This window comes from Magallana gigas, chromosome 9, assembly GCF_963853765.1.
Source record: "Magallana gigas chromosome 9, xbMagGiga1.1, whole genome shotgun sequence".
NCBI classification, from domain to species: Eukaryota; Metazoa; Mollusca; class Bivalvia; order Ostreida; family Ostreidae; genus Magallana; species Magallana gigas.
In genome coordinates, this window is record NC_088861.1 from 49,652,883 (window position 1) to 49,668,969 (window position 16,087).

Below are 16,087 nucleotides of genomic sequence, written 5' to 3' on the forward strand. Positions count from 1 at the left end.
TTAAATCGTGAGGTTCTATTACAGAAATGAAAGTAGTCCGATAAGGATATCTAAGTATTTAGCGCGCTTGGTCAATAATTATACCCGCACTTTCTAAAGAAAGTTCGGGTATATTGTTGTTACCCTGTTCTATCCGTCCGTCCCTCTGTCACGTTTTACTTTCTCAAACTGCTCTTACATCTTATAAACCAGCAAAATTATCTCTTGGAGTTTAATGGGGGGGGGGGGGGGGGGGTCATGTTGTTTTGTAAAAAGGTTTCAAAAATTCTCTGGTAGTCCTGGGGGTCAAAAAATAGGTAAAAAATGACGTTTTTTCACAAAAGTCCTTCTTCCTCGAACTCCTCCTACATTTTCAACAGTAGACAAATCATCTCTTGATATATGTTTTAGGGCATCCTATAGATGTGCAATAAGGTTTCGGAAGTTTTAATTTTGTCCTTGAGGTCATTTAATGGCTGAAAAATGACGTGCTTTTTTTAACAAAAAAAAAATGGTTTCAAAAACGTCATTTTTTTGGCAGTAGCCAAATGATCTTTTAGAAAATGATTGGGGTGTCATATTGAAGTGTGATCAGGTTCCAGAATTTTTTTTTATTAAGGGGATCAGTGGGCAACAAAAAATGACATTTTTTTTTTTGCAAAAAAAGTATGGTTCCCAGAACTCCTATACAACTTTTGGTGTAGCTACGTCATCTCTTTGGATATAATTGGGGCAGTCCTATAGATGTGCAATAAGGTTTTAAAAACTTAAATCTCATCCAGAGGGTCAAATAGTAGCAGAAAATTGACGTTTATCACTAAAAAATAACTTAGATCCTAGAACTCCTCTTATGATTTAATGGATAGACACATCGTATCTTGGGATATGATAAGGACTGTTCTATAGATGTGCATTACGGTTTTGAAAAAATAAATTTAACCCTGAGGCCCATTACCTACATACCGTTTGATGCCCTTTAAGGATCAAGAATATATTTGGTTTAGGGGTGGGGATCTCAACCGTTTTCGAGATATTAATGAACTTCCTGTTTCATGGGGGTTACGACCACCCCCGGGGCCCATAACCTACATACCGTTTGATGTACCTTGACACAAGGAACAAGAATATATATGGTTTAAGGGTCATTATAACAGTTTATGAGATATATGGTAATTTCCAATTCCTGGGTGGGGGTGGGGAATACCCCAGGGGTCAGATCTAATAAACCCTATATATTGCCAGAAACAGTCAATATATGATTATGAAAACCCTATATTATTATCTTTGTCCGTTTTTAAGTTACCATTTACAATAGAGTCTACGAGTCTTCCTATAAGGTTCAATGTTAGACCCCACACCCTTTTGAACCCCCTCTCCCCAGAAATGTGGTTGTCTAACCCCAAACTAGGGTGCACAACTAGATTTGCAGGCCTATTGTATCCTAGAGTTTTGTACAACTCTGTTCAGCCATATCTGAGAAACAAGTTCAGAGCGGGAAAGAAGAAGAAGAAGAAGAAGAAGAAGAAGAAGAAGAAGAAGAAGAAGAAGAATACATGTAATAAGAACCGTACAAAAACAATAAGTCTCCAAATTTCATTTGGGAGACTTAATAATGATTTAAAAGATTAAATAGAGATAGGATCATCAAACATCAATGATTTAAAGATAATTGTCAATTTCGGATTCTAAGGGGGTCAGGATGACCCCTTAGGGTCATGACTAACATACCATATTGATCTGATGTACCTTGACCAAAAGAGGAATAATATCTTTGGATTAAGGTGGAAATCTCATTGGTTTTTATGATATTTGATAATTTCAGGAAGAGCACTTGGGATCATGACCTACATACCATCTGAAATGCCTTGAACGAAGAAACAATAATATATGTACATGATTCAATTTTAAAACCCAGATACAGATCTATCATCTATGGTTTGTAATACTTCCTATGTACACGTATATATATATTACAAGTTATATGTTACAAGGTCAGGTTAACTCAATAGTGTATGTCTGACAAATGAAAAAATAACTTTTGCAATTAAAATGACAGAGACTTTACAAATGCCATAGGATATGTAACAATGATACGCTTATTCAAATATTAAAAGATGATGATACAGTATTCTAGCAAATGGATTGTACTTATTTATAAAGAGAAAGTAATACCGGTGTCTCATAATATTGTGCTACTATTATACTCACTATACATGTAATGTGCTACCTATATTGGTCAACATCATAATGATAATCAAATTAGAGCACAATATCATATTATATGAATACCTTTAGCTGATCACCACAGAAGAAATGTTTATGCATGTTAACTAATCCTTTTCTGCATATAAAAAACACATACATGTATGTATATACCATGTGTCACCATCTAATCGAAGAGCTGGGTAAAACTAGGACCCGCTATTGAGACCTGTTGACCTGTGTTGTGTTCGTAACTTCAGACAAAGATCAGTTATTTGTAACATGCATGTATTTTTCAGACCTATTCTTCAAAACCCCTTCCACTATTTTATTAGGTAAATAACAGCTTTAAGGTGGGGCAGGACACCTGCATATTTCCTATTGAAATAAACAATAAAGTATAAATATAATATTTTTCCCCAAAATAATGTTACCTTACATTGAAGCGTAATGGGTTAAAGCAATTACATGTCTGTAAGGGCATTGGAGTCCGTGGTGTATTTTTGGGAATTTTACTATTGATATAAATGAATTTTAATGGGGGGGAGGGGGTAGGGGGAAGGGGGTCTGGACCCCTCACTCCCACCCCTTCTCTAAATCTGTGCACACGATTATGTACATGTAGGCACACAGAAGCAAATCTAAAGCCGGCAACCGCTGCGAAGAGGGGGCATAATTTAATTTTGTTTGTTGTAATTATATATACCATTATACTTTCTATGACATGAAATGTTATGATTATTGATTAACTTAAAATTCACATGCAAACAGTTCAACCCCAAATTGCACATAAAGTGCTGCTCATGTGTATGATCATATGGAAAGGGATCTCATCCTTCAGTAATGAAAATTATAATTTTTAAATGTATTACCAGAATTTGCATTTGACCTTCATTTTTAATTAAAATGGTACAAAACAGTGTTATTTAGGGGCAAACACTTGGTGCGGGTATTACTGTCTAATGACAGCATCTAGTTTAAGTCTGCTACCATTTTTTACAACTAACAAAAGAAAAGTACTCTCTTGTGTTTGATTGAGTTTGATAAAATTAAAAAAAGATTATGCAAAAAACAAAATTCAAGTCTTTAATTTTAATTTCTACTCCATATGCATTAAGGAGGCTGGGGGTCTAAAAAATGTTCTCCAAAATTCATCAAATTTGCAGAAATGATTCATATAATCTAAATTTACATTTTTATGTGAAAGACCACATCAATATTATCGTTAATTGTATCATTTATTGCATCTGAAAAAATTGCACATTATGTAAAAAAAAAAATTATGAAAAATATATGAAGTATAGGCATAACACATACCAATAACATCACAAAAAATAAACACAATAACAAAAACTTGACATTATTTGTTATAAAGAAAAATATGACAATTTTACCAAAAATATATTTGTTACACAAATGCAAATATGCAAAGAAAAAAAGGTAGCCACAAGATTATTTCCAAATTTTAACATAATAATAATCAATACATGTGTAATAAAGATTGAGCATTAAAAAAAAATTTTGATGGTGAAATTAAAAAAAAAAAAGAAAGAAAGAAAATATTTGAACAAAATATTTAGAGTTTTACAAGTTACCCCCCTTTGAATAGTTACAAAAGTGTTAAAAAACAGCTTACATGATTTTTTGGCGTTTTGTATCCTTTGGTTACCATCAATTGACTTTTTAAATAATGCTTCAATACCATTATATCCATTTTTCAAAAGACAATTTCAGTACAATGAAAGAGTTATATAACCTTAAAGTGAAAATCTTTTTTGTGTAGAAATAAAAACGCTTTGATATGGCAGCCACCCCCAGCCTCGTTAAAGTGAAAGATCACATTCTATATGAACACAAATCAAACAAAACATATGTCTCATAAATTAATAATTAATAATAAAAAAAACCTGCTGTCTCATAAATCAGTATTATCACATGACTGATCTCGGATCGTCAACCCTCTAAGACCGGTTGTTTGAACACAGACCTCGCCGGTCGTTCAATGCCATAACAAGACATCCTATCCAGAGCACAAACAAGGGCGCTTTGTTCCAATAACGCTATAAACTTACTCAGACATACCTACTCATCTTGCACTTTATTCAGAAATATTTACTCACCTAGCCTTTTAATGAGACTTTACATGGTTATCGTTAATGTGCAACACATAGACCTGACAGGTGAGATACCTATATCTTAAAGATTAACAGTGCATAGTTTAAATTTGTTAACTATAAAGTTTTATTACGATTATTTTGGATTTTTTTTAATTACACCAAGTATGACCTTGAGACATTTATCAAACAGGAATGTTGAAAACAGTTTTTATAATTTAAAAATTGGCCTATTTGACACATATACCTGTATTACCAAATTTGGGGGTAGTGAATACCACATCATACCTAATTTTAACTTTCATTTTAAAAAAGTCATTAAACTGACGGCAATTGTACCAAAAAAATCAGAATATTCTTATTTACCTATTATGCAATTATTCGTTGATACTTAGTGCATCAGTCAACTAAGACTATCTGTCTTGTAAATTAAAAATATTATTGAGTTAATTTTGTTGTATTCAATATCCCCATGCAATAAAATGACAAGGTAAACAGAACAATTTTAGGAATGAGGAAACATACCTTGTAATATTTTCATTTATTTGTAGCGTTTTTAGATTTTTTCCCCTCTGAAGATGAAGTGTTTTATAGAGAGAATTCACTTGTAAGAAGTCACCAAATGAACAGCATTTGACAAATATACGTGGTCAACGAATTACCAATCAAATTTACCTTTACATTTTAAATACGATATGTTAGGTATAACAACATTATTTTAGCAAGTAAAAATCCAAATATTTTAGGTTAAATATGTTTTTATACGGTTTTTAAAATCTACTAAAATTTGCTTTTTTAAGTTATGTTGAAATGCTAATTTATTCAATCTTGGCATTCCATTTGTACTTTGGGCATTATCTACCTTTCATGTTGTTGACAACTACAATTAATAAAGCTAAATAAGGTAGGATGAAAACCTCACTTTATGTATATGTGAAGGTTTAGTTATTGCGGAACATTTCTTTGAAGCAAGTCATACACAAATGTAACTAAATAACCAAGCCAGTGATTGTTAGAGAAAAATGACGCAATAAATATTTGATAATTTTATTTATTTGAACCACGCACTATTTTGAAATTTCAAAGTCGAGGTTAACTTTTTTAATGAACATAACTACTACTATGAGAGTTAAGTGTATACTTCTTCACACCTCGCAGGAGGGAAAACCGTACATTTTTTCGGCTTTTTTTGGTTTAACCATACTGAGGATTGCTACAAAAAATGGCATTATAAATACCAAGTTCAAGAAGTTTATGAGGTTAAAACCTGATATGTGTTTAATGTGACAATATTGAATGATGTCCAGAGGCGCCTGTTTAGTAGTGTTTGTATTATTGACGTGTTTTCGTGTAGTCAGTTCAACCTGTGACAAAGGTAAGATTATAGATTGAATTTATATAATCAAATACATGCTAGCAAATCAAAGGAAGATTTCAAACTTTAAATGTAATTCTATAGAAAGATTATTATCATTTTGCAGATATACTTTATAAGATGATATCAAAATCTGAGAACTTGACAATTCAGGACGATGTAAAGGCACTGGCAAAATGTGTAAGTGTACACAATTCGTTGATTATTTTTAAAAGATTACTTAAGGATCACAGTCGTAACTTTTCACTTAATTTAATTTTTTTTTAATTACTTCTATTCTTCTACAGTAATTTTTACTCAGGTTTGCAATTTTTTTATTTTCTTCGGCCGGTTTGCTTTTTTGTTCATAGCTCATTTGAGCTCATCTAATTACCTTTTGTCTTGGTCTGACCATCCGTTCTTCCGTTCTTCCGTTTTTTTTTTACATTTTTAAATTCCGTACAAAAACTAGTTTTTCAATTTTAACGCAAGGGAATTCAATAATGTTCATATTTGTACGTTGATCGTTACTTTTTTTTTCTAAAATTCTGCTCAAAAATCATTTGGTTAGAAAAGCTGAAAGTTGTGTGCAAGCAACCTTGTGTAATGTAGATTTCGTTGAAATCATGACACCCCCCCCCCCCCCCCAGGCTCAAGGTACGAGACCAGTGAGCATTAGAATTTGAAGGTAGAAATAAAAAAGGATAATCTCAAATATTTTTTGGTCAAAATCCTTATTTGCAAGAAAAGTTGAAGATTTTTTTTTACTGCAATCATGATCGACGGAGATAGGGCAAAGCCAACAATAGGATATCGATTTTTTTTTCGATAAAAATAGAGTAACAATCTTTTAGAAACTTCATAGTATGATTTATTTGATAACTTATATGCAAGCATTTTAACACAGTGCTTATTTTAAATTAATTAAGCCACGATCCAAGTTCAAGTCTTGGGCCTCCGAAGGAGCTCAAAGTTTGATGTATTAATATATATGGTTGAAATGTGACCCCTTGCCAATTACTGGACTCTATGCCAGCAAAGGGGTCAAAAGTTAATATTAGACTGTAGTTTAGATTTTAAATTGTTTAAGTCAAAACCTTCTAACATCATACTGAGACCTCTTTCAGTACATGCTTAAATGGGAAAAAATCAATATATTTTTCAAGACATGTAATATAACTATGTGGGAAGTTATGATGTTTTTATGTTCATTAAAAAATCTTTATTCTAAATTGTTAAAATAGCGTTCGTTGACACAAATTAAAGGACAGAGAGCTTGATCTTTAGTAAAAGAATAGTTTTGAAGAACAATTCAAAACTTTAAGTCAATTTTAGTCTTACGCTCCTCAAGACATGTCGATATCATGTAATTATTCAACATGTGTTCTGTTTAGAACTTACCATGTACATTAAATAGAATTGCAGATGACAGAAAGAGGCGTTCCCCTGATTTAAGATTTGATTTTGAGTTTAAATAGTTCAAATCAATTTCATAATCGTCAGTGTTTTGATTAACAACTGTTGCAAGATAAGAAAGTTAAAACTGACATATTATTTATACATGGTGTGAAACTATCATAAAAGTCTTATTTAGTTTATGTTGAAACTGATTTAAATATAAACCTTAGAACTTTTTTATATGATTTATGTGACACTTTCGTGACCAATTTCCTTACGATAATGTTTTAAGCAAAAATTGTGTACGCCCATGCTGCCTGTGTCTTTGATGAATATGCGATATCATTTCAAACACTCGTTAAATGGTGTTTTTTTCCAAATAATTGTATTTTTTAACAATTTATGTTGTAGACTGTGTAGTTTACAGTGCAGTTTTATAGCGATTTTGTGGGGGTTTTTCCTGGATTTTTATTGTGTTTTCACCTATGATACTAATCATTCTAAATAATTGATTAATCATTATAATAATCACTTAGATAATACGCCTGGTTGATGCTGTGTTCCCTTCCACATCTATACAGGGAGAATGATTACCCCTGTGGGTTGCCATGGCAATGGAAAGAAAACCACAACCGCACAAAAAAGAATGGACGTAATAGAAGAGTTGAGATCGACAAACAGAGATGTTACAGTTTCTTTGCTGTTTTTCATAAAGTTGTTACAGATAAATAAAATTCTTAAAGTTACAGACTTCGATGGATTTGTTTTTACATGCAATGTTATTTAAAAGCAATGTATAATTATGTTATATAAACTACTTTATACTAACAAAATGGATTTTATAATGATTATACAGAGAAAAATATGACAGATGTTGTGCTTTTTGAAAAGAAATTCCTTATTGTTTTTAAAAAATATCCGCCTTCTTAAAACAAAGTGAATTTGATGTTCAAATACAGGGCCAGCAATTTTTATTGAAAACGATTATTTACATTATTTTCTTTTAAAGGGGCGCACATTTTCTTCTTTTAAAGAGGCGCATACGTTTTAAAGGAAAAAACATTAATAACTCCGAAAGTTAAGAATGATGTGTTAAATTCTCTCAATCAGTAACATTTTTAAATCATACAAGTGATAGTTCATGTTGATCCAATCCTGACTGAGAAAGACTTGTTTGGTTAGGTTTCAAACCAAGGAGGTAAATTTTATTTAAAAATATTTTTAATCGCTTATGAAAGTAATATATTAATAATTTTAAAATAATCAATGTCGGAATAAACTTATTTAAACGCTTTTCAGTGCAATATTTTCATGTTTGCATTGTTTTTTTGTAAACTTTACATTTTTTAACATAGAAATTTAAACCAGTTTGCTAATCAATCAAGAGAGTTGGTGATGTGTTTTAACGAAACTATGCGGTTTTAAAATGTATATGTATAGGTCGTTAAACAGAAAGTATGAATCGACAATGAAGCGAAAAATAGATGATATGTGTACGAAAAACGTCATCTCCGCTATTTTCTATCCAAATGTCTTTTTAGACTACGTGTTTGTCTAAATACAACAAAAAGGCAATATGACTAATCAGTTATAATTACAATCTTGTGCAAACTCGGACATGTTTAAAGAGGAAAAATCAGATTATATATGTTTTTATATATGTAGCTCCAAAGAATTATATTTGTAAACATGCTGGCCTGTAAAAAATCATGTTTGTGAATGTTAATATCAAAATACAGAGAATAAGGTCCCCTGCCTTACTTTATATATATATATATATATATACATGTATATATATATATATATATATATATATATATATATATATATATATATATATATATATATATATATATATATATATATATATATATATATATATCAGAAAGCCGATTAAAAACTCTACTGGTTTCATTGTAATCTTCAGGAGTTTCAAAACTCCTGAAGATTACAAAGAAACCGGTAGAGTTTTTTGAATCGGATTTCTGTTATAATTATAATATAATATAGATTATTATAAAGAAACAATTGATTTTAAATATTATCAGTGTATATATTGTTGATATTCTTTTTAGATATGCAAGAAATAAAGGATAAAATAGATCATATATAATTTAACGTTAAATCTAATCTTTATTTGCCAAAATGCGAAGCAAAATAAAGTAATTATTCTGTTTGTTTTATATATAAGATTTTATATAACGCCGATAATTAAATACACAGGATGAATGACCATCTTTAAGTCCTCCTTAAAGATAGCTTAAAGGTGTTTAAAGGTAGCTTAAAGACGATCTTTAAGCCACCTTTAAGCTACCTTTAAGCTATATGTATTGCTTAAAGTTGGCTTAAAGAAAGCGTAAAGATGGCTTAAAGGCAGCTTAAAGACTATCTTTAAGCCACCTTTAAGCCACCTTTAAGGACAACTTATAGGTCCTTAATGTCCAAACTTCTTTAAGCCACCTTTAAGCCACCTTTAAGCTACCTTTAAGCCATCTTTAAGCCATTAAAAAAAATTAATTCAATATTGTGCTTAATTTCCAACAAAGTGTATTAACTTTATGAAAGAAAAGGTATTAAAACGGTTTTTGTTCTAGAAAGAAAAATGAAAAAAAAAACACAAAAAAAACTGGCCACGGCGAAAATTGAACCCGGGACCCTCAGTTTACTAGCATCACCACACATCCTCTGCGCCACGGCAACTTACATATATTAGAGCGTTTTTATATCCTATATATCAGTGGATATTGAATCACTGTATTGAATGTGTTTACTTGAAAAGTTTTTGACAAACCATTCAGTTTGTAACAATCACTTATATCTAATTTATAAATTACATGCATGCATGTATTTAGAATGAAATACGGAACTTGGTCTTCAGTGAACAAAAATATATTATACCTAAATGGAAACTTCTAGCATGTAGTTAATAAATTTAAACCGAGTAGATATACGTTCATCTTATTTATAGCTATAAAAATGTAAGAAAGAAAATGAAATCATTTCTTATATTAAATGCATTGATACTATTAGGGTATTTGTTCAATTTCCCGCAATTTCCCGGTTTTCATGATCGCGGCGCCGTTCCAATATGTTTAAATATTTACATGTAATTGTATGTACATGATTTATAAACTATCAATTCTATAACAAACAAAATTACCAATTACCGGTGACGTATTTACTGCATGTGGCAATTGCAAATGACTTGTACATACAATTGTATGATGTGCCAGGCCGGGTATATTTGACATATTTACCCTTATACATATATTTAAATAATCAACCCCTATTTATGATCACCGGTACATTAATTAATGAGCCTCAAGATTTTACTCTTACATACATGTATCGTTAATTTGTAGACGTAACATCTTTGAAACCCAGAGCTAGGAAATAATACTTTGAAAATGAATTACAAATGTAAATTAACTTTTATTCACTAGACTTATCGTATACTCGTACATACTAAGATTCAACGCCTTTAGAAACCCTGACGTGCACCTGGGCACACGACACACCTGTTGTGTATATCTTGTATATTCTGTGTTAGTTCCAGGGGTTTTCTTAAGTTGGACAAACAATAGACTTTAATTAGATATACACAAACATGCACCTGGGCACACGACACAACTGTTGTGTATATCTTGTATATTCTGTGTTAGTTCCAGGGGTTTTCTTAAGTTGGACAAACAATAGACTCTAATTAGATATACACAAACGAACAAAACTATGTCTAGACAAACAAAGCAGAAATATCCTGCCCGATATAACAAAGGCAGTTGAGAGTCTGTTCATCTTTAACATGTATCTAGCAGATCTAGAGTTAGAAATAATGAAAATTGAAAAAAAAAATACAAACCTTAAACCGATTAACAAATTAAATCATGCATTTTTGGTTCATTATCTTTATTTTGTTTAAGAACCGGATGAACTGAGAGAGAGAGAGAGAGAGAGAGAGAGAGAGAGAGAGAGAGAGAGAGAGAGAGAGAGAGAGAGAGAGATTTTTTCACCGATTAATTTATAATAGAAAACAAACATACTTTAATTAGTTTTATGCACATATTAAGATAAAGAGACTGCGCTCATCCCTACAATAATTTTGAAACCCCCCAAAAATTATAAAGAATTTTATAACGGCAATCTGTGTCCATCGGAGCGGTGCTGATGATAGCGATCTGCGTTTAATGGAGCGACGATTAAAACCGCCTGGAACACCCCCCCCCCTTTCCTTGGAAATTATATTATCACTCAGATGACCCCCTCCCATCTCTATAAAAGAGCTTTTGCATTTAATATATGTTTTTATTGTTCAGCTTGATCAATATTGACTTAAAGGCCACTTAAAGACAGTGTAAAGGCAGTGTAAAGAGAGCGTAAATGCCACTTAAAGATGCTTAAAGGTGGCTTAAAGGTGGCTTAAAGAAGTTTGGACATTAAGGACCTATAAGCACTTGCTTAAAGGTGACTTAAAGGCGGCTTAAAGGTTGTATAGCCTTTAAGCTCCTTTAAGTCACCTTTTAGCCACCTTTAAGGACTTGCTTAAAGATGGTTTTTCGCCCTGTGATACTTAATGATTAACTTCCAATCTATAATAAATTACATTATTTGTAATGACTGCTTGACTGTGCAATTATTTTTAATTCCAATACACCGAAGAAGATATTTTTCGTCGCTATAAGACCTTGCTAGTGTTGGTTTTTATGCGGGCGTATTAATTTCATATATATATTTTTTTTTCATATAGCTCTTTTCAAAACAGAGATATGCATTGTAAGAGAGGATCACACTATCATTTTCGTAATACAATGATGTTGAATAATAAAAAAACATGTCTGTTGTGTTAGATTTATTCCTATGAAGTTCATTTGTTTGTTTCTTATCAGCTGCAGAAGAACCTTCGAGAGTAAATTCTCTATTTTGTAATGTAAGAAATATTTTTTTTTTTTTTTTTTTTATTGAATTTTCACATATTCACATACCATAGCATAAACATTTATATAAATATATGTTGCAATGTATACATATACATTAAATTTATAGTATTTGTTTGATAGATATAATCAATATTTTGATATAAAGTATATTTGTACATATATGTATTACTTCTCAGAATAGTAACAATATAATTTGAACAAGTTGTGGTATAAATATATATATGTGAAAAATGGTTTTCTTTTTAGAAAAAAAAAGGAAAAGGAAAAATGCAAAGATACAGAGCAATAAAAAAAAAAATAAAAAAAAAATAAGAAGAAACAGGGACATTAAGGAGAGAATAAAGATGGTGATGAATGTTTCAAACGTTGAAATATATCTTTCCAATAAATATCAAACAAATAATAATTACAGTTTTTTTTTAGAAGCAAAAGTTTTTCAATAAACAGTCTTCTGGTTATAGATTTCTTAATGTTTTCTACATTTAGCCTTGATGTTTTCATTTTAGTTTGCAGAATACATTGTTTTGTGAAAAGAATGATTAAATTTTCCAACCTATGAATATTTCTATTATCAAATTTTCCAAAAAGGATTGAATATTTGTCAAAATTTGTTTGTTAACCAAAGATATCTGTCATCCATTTCTCCAAATCAATCCAAATTTCTTTCACTAAATAACAGTCAACAAAAATATGTTCTATAGTCTCAGGGGTCTGTTGACAAAAGTAACACAGTGGAGAATTTACTTTCCCTACTCTATGTAAATGATAATTGATTGGCAAGATCCTATGTAATAGTTGGTATTGAAGCCACAGTAATTTTGAATCCTTTGTGCACTTAAAGGGCAAACTATAAATTTTCCTCCATTGTTTTTGAGTTAATTTGATTTCTGACATCCATTTTTTTCTGATTTTGGATAAGTTCTTTTCTTTGATATCAAGAGATTGTACATGTCACTACAACCCTTCTTAGATCTACAAAATATTTCTACTGTATTTGGGTAACCAATCTTACAATTCTTAGTTAACGGTATATCTAATACTTTCACATAATTTTGTAATGCTTGTGTTAAACCGAGATATTGAACAAAATTTGTTTTTAAGTTGTATCTCTTTTTCAACTGATTATAACTAAAAATCTGATTGTCATATTCATACATATCCCCTCTATATATTAAACCTAAGTTAAATAAATCCTTAAAGAAAACTGATTTATTGTCGATTTTAATATCTGGATTATACCATATGTGTTCATTAAACAGTCTATCACAATTTCCTTTTTGCACATCAATAATTGTTCTCCAACATTGCCATACATCTTTCCAAAATCTATTGTTTGAATTTTTCATAATCATATTAGTAAAATCAATACCAAATTTCATCAATGTTTGCATATTATGTCAAAAATTAGCTTTAAACAAGTTTGTAAATGTACGAAATATACCAGTATATGTTTTTACGTTGACAAAATATGTTTTCTGGGGTTTTTTTATATTGGAAGCGAAAAACATGAAAAAATTGTAACGTTATTTCATGATATGAACATATTTCAGTTCATGCAGAAAAACTTGTGTAAGTATTTTAAGTCTTTAAAATTCATCAGAAAACGTAGTACTTTGTTTTTTTAAGATCGAGCATTTTTAAAAATCAAATGAACCTTTTCTGTGTTCTTTATATAACATATTATGTCAAATAAAATTTAGATTTTCATATAAAGGATCTTCCACATTTTGTGACTTTTTCGTTCTTGACAGTATCACACAGCATGGGGATTTAATTGCAGTGTGAAATTGTTTCTTTTAAGTGCCTTGTTTCTCTGTTTTTAAGCGAAGTGAAAATGGCATCAAACGATCAACTCACACGTTCTGAGTTTGAATATTGCAGTTTGTTTATTTACATTGCACAAATGCTTTAAAGGATATTCACCCCCATTAAAAAACACCCATACGCATGCAAGACTATCATAAAATTTAAAATGATATGTAAACGGTGGGACCATTAGACCGAGTGCAGATTCAATTCATTGCAGTTTATTTTTTGTAGAAAAAAATTCAAAACGCACACAGTAGGATTACCCTGGTTGCCAATTCAAATAATAAGCCAAAGTTAAACTAAACGTTGCATGCTCTGTCTACATTAAGACGTCATTTTTCATACGTAAAACGTACATGTTTTGTCTTCGGAAATAGTAGAAAGGTAAAGCATTTGAAAGTGCACGTGTCGAGTATGTGAAACGAGGGGAATCCCCTTATTCTATGTGTATTATGTCATAATTCTGCATACCACTTAATTTTACAAGTTGTATAAAACGTGTAGAATCAATAGTACACGGCGGTATATACTTGTAATATTTTGAATAGAAATACAGACCCTGTGTATATCAAACGTTGTTTTATGTAAAGCAGACGATCCAATGAGGACGGCTGTGCTTTTGATTCATCAAATTCATAGAATTATTTCATGAACAGTGAGAGTAAGTTAAACATGTTAAACATATTAAACTTATTTTTTTTACACTTTAGTTGACACGTACAGTTTATAATACATAACCTAAATTTTGGTACGCGTGCGTGTAAATATACGTGTAGCTCCACACGTACCCGTAGACGTACACGTTTAAATGCTTAACCTCGAAATTTAGAAATGTAAGAGTAGTGTACCGGTATACATACACGTTATAGCCGTAATCATTAAACTGCCGAGGAGAGTCACGTGATTCCAAGACATTTTTATTCCTTTTTTCATTGTCTAAAATTTTGATACGACAGATGTACAGTCAGTCCAAGCATATCTTTGACAACATACACTAAGCATAGCATTGAAATCTCATACTATAGCATTGAAATTTCATACCATAGCCAAGCATAGCATAGCATTAGAATTTCATACCATAGCATTGGAATCTCATACCATAGCCAAGCAAAGCATAGCATAACATTAGGATTTCATACCATAGCATTGGAATCCCATACGATAGCCAAGCAAAGCATAGCATAACATTAGGATTTCATACCATATCATTGGAATCTAATACCATAGCATTGGAATTTCCTAGACTATCGTTGGTCACATCATACCATAGCATAACATACGACATGATTTTAACTCGATTTTCGCATTGCATATTATTGGTAAACTGATAGCGTAGCATACAAATCTCCTAGCAAAGCACTGCAATTTAATAGCATATCATTGAAATCACATATCATAGCATAGCATAAAATTGTAAATGATATTCATGAAAAGACTGTAGAATTAGCTGTGTTTCTTAATTGAAACAATATTGAAACTTGTCTGGTTTTCACTTTACTTTAGCGGCTTATCTTATCAAACAACCGACTTGAAACAATTTTCCGATAGGGTTCGGTATTTTTGTACTACTCATGAATGTACAAAATTTCAGAAATTTACAAAGTTCTCCGTGAAATATATCTATTTATTTTATTAAAATTAATAATTATGTATAACCCATACATATTTACACCGCAATGTGTTCAACCTTTTATACTATTACGCATGCCTATTTACTGTAAACAAAACACATGCAGGGCTCGTAAAGATTCTCCTGAACATATTTGTTGATAAAAATATGTCTTTTTTACTTCTCCAAGGTAATAATTTTTCAAAGTTTTTAATATAACCACAATTATTCTTTTGTAAACATGTATTTTGCATGTTTATCACGGGAGTTGCTACAACTGAAATTCATTTTTGTAAATGAGGCCCATTGAGAGGTTATTTGACATATTTATGTCTGTTCATTTTAAAATGAACCTAAATTGGTAAACCATTTATAAATTATCGAGTAAGTAAGGATGTGTTTCATTTAGAGAATCGCTTTAACCTCGTTTTCCATGATGACCGTAGTCAGACGAAGATCTTGTAGTTTTTAGCACGTGTCAATTACTGTCAATCAAAGTCCACGTGGTACAAATGGTTTGTACGACCATTGAATTTCCGGAAGCTCATAATTACGTTAATTAAGTATGTGCAAGGGATTTTCATGTATTTCAACTATTACAATAAACGTAATTTCTTATTTCCTAACTATACAATGGGTAAATCTGAATTATTGACACATGTGTTTTCAGCTGTACTGTCTCTTTAAA

At 31.0% G+C, this 16,087-nt stretch overlaps 1 long non-coding RNA gene across 1 annotated transcript; it reads left to right on the forward strand.

Annotated features, from left to right (window-relative positions):
* Window positions 1–5,379: 5,379 nt before the first annotated feature.
* Window positions 5,380–7,798, forward strand: LOC105331455 (uncharacterized). Its single transcript, XR_900637.4, has 3 exons — window positions 5,380–5,670; window positions 5,777–5,850; window positions 7,584–7,798. It is a non-coding gene; the product is annotated as an uncharacterized lncRNA (long non-coding RNA).
* The last annotated feature ends 8,289 nt before the right edge of the window (window positions 7,799–16,087 follow it).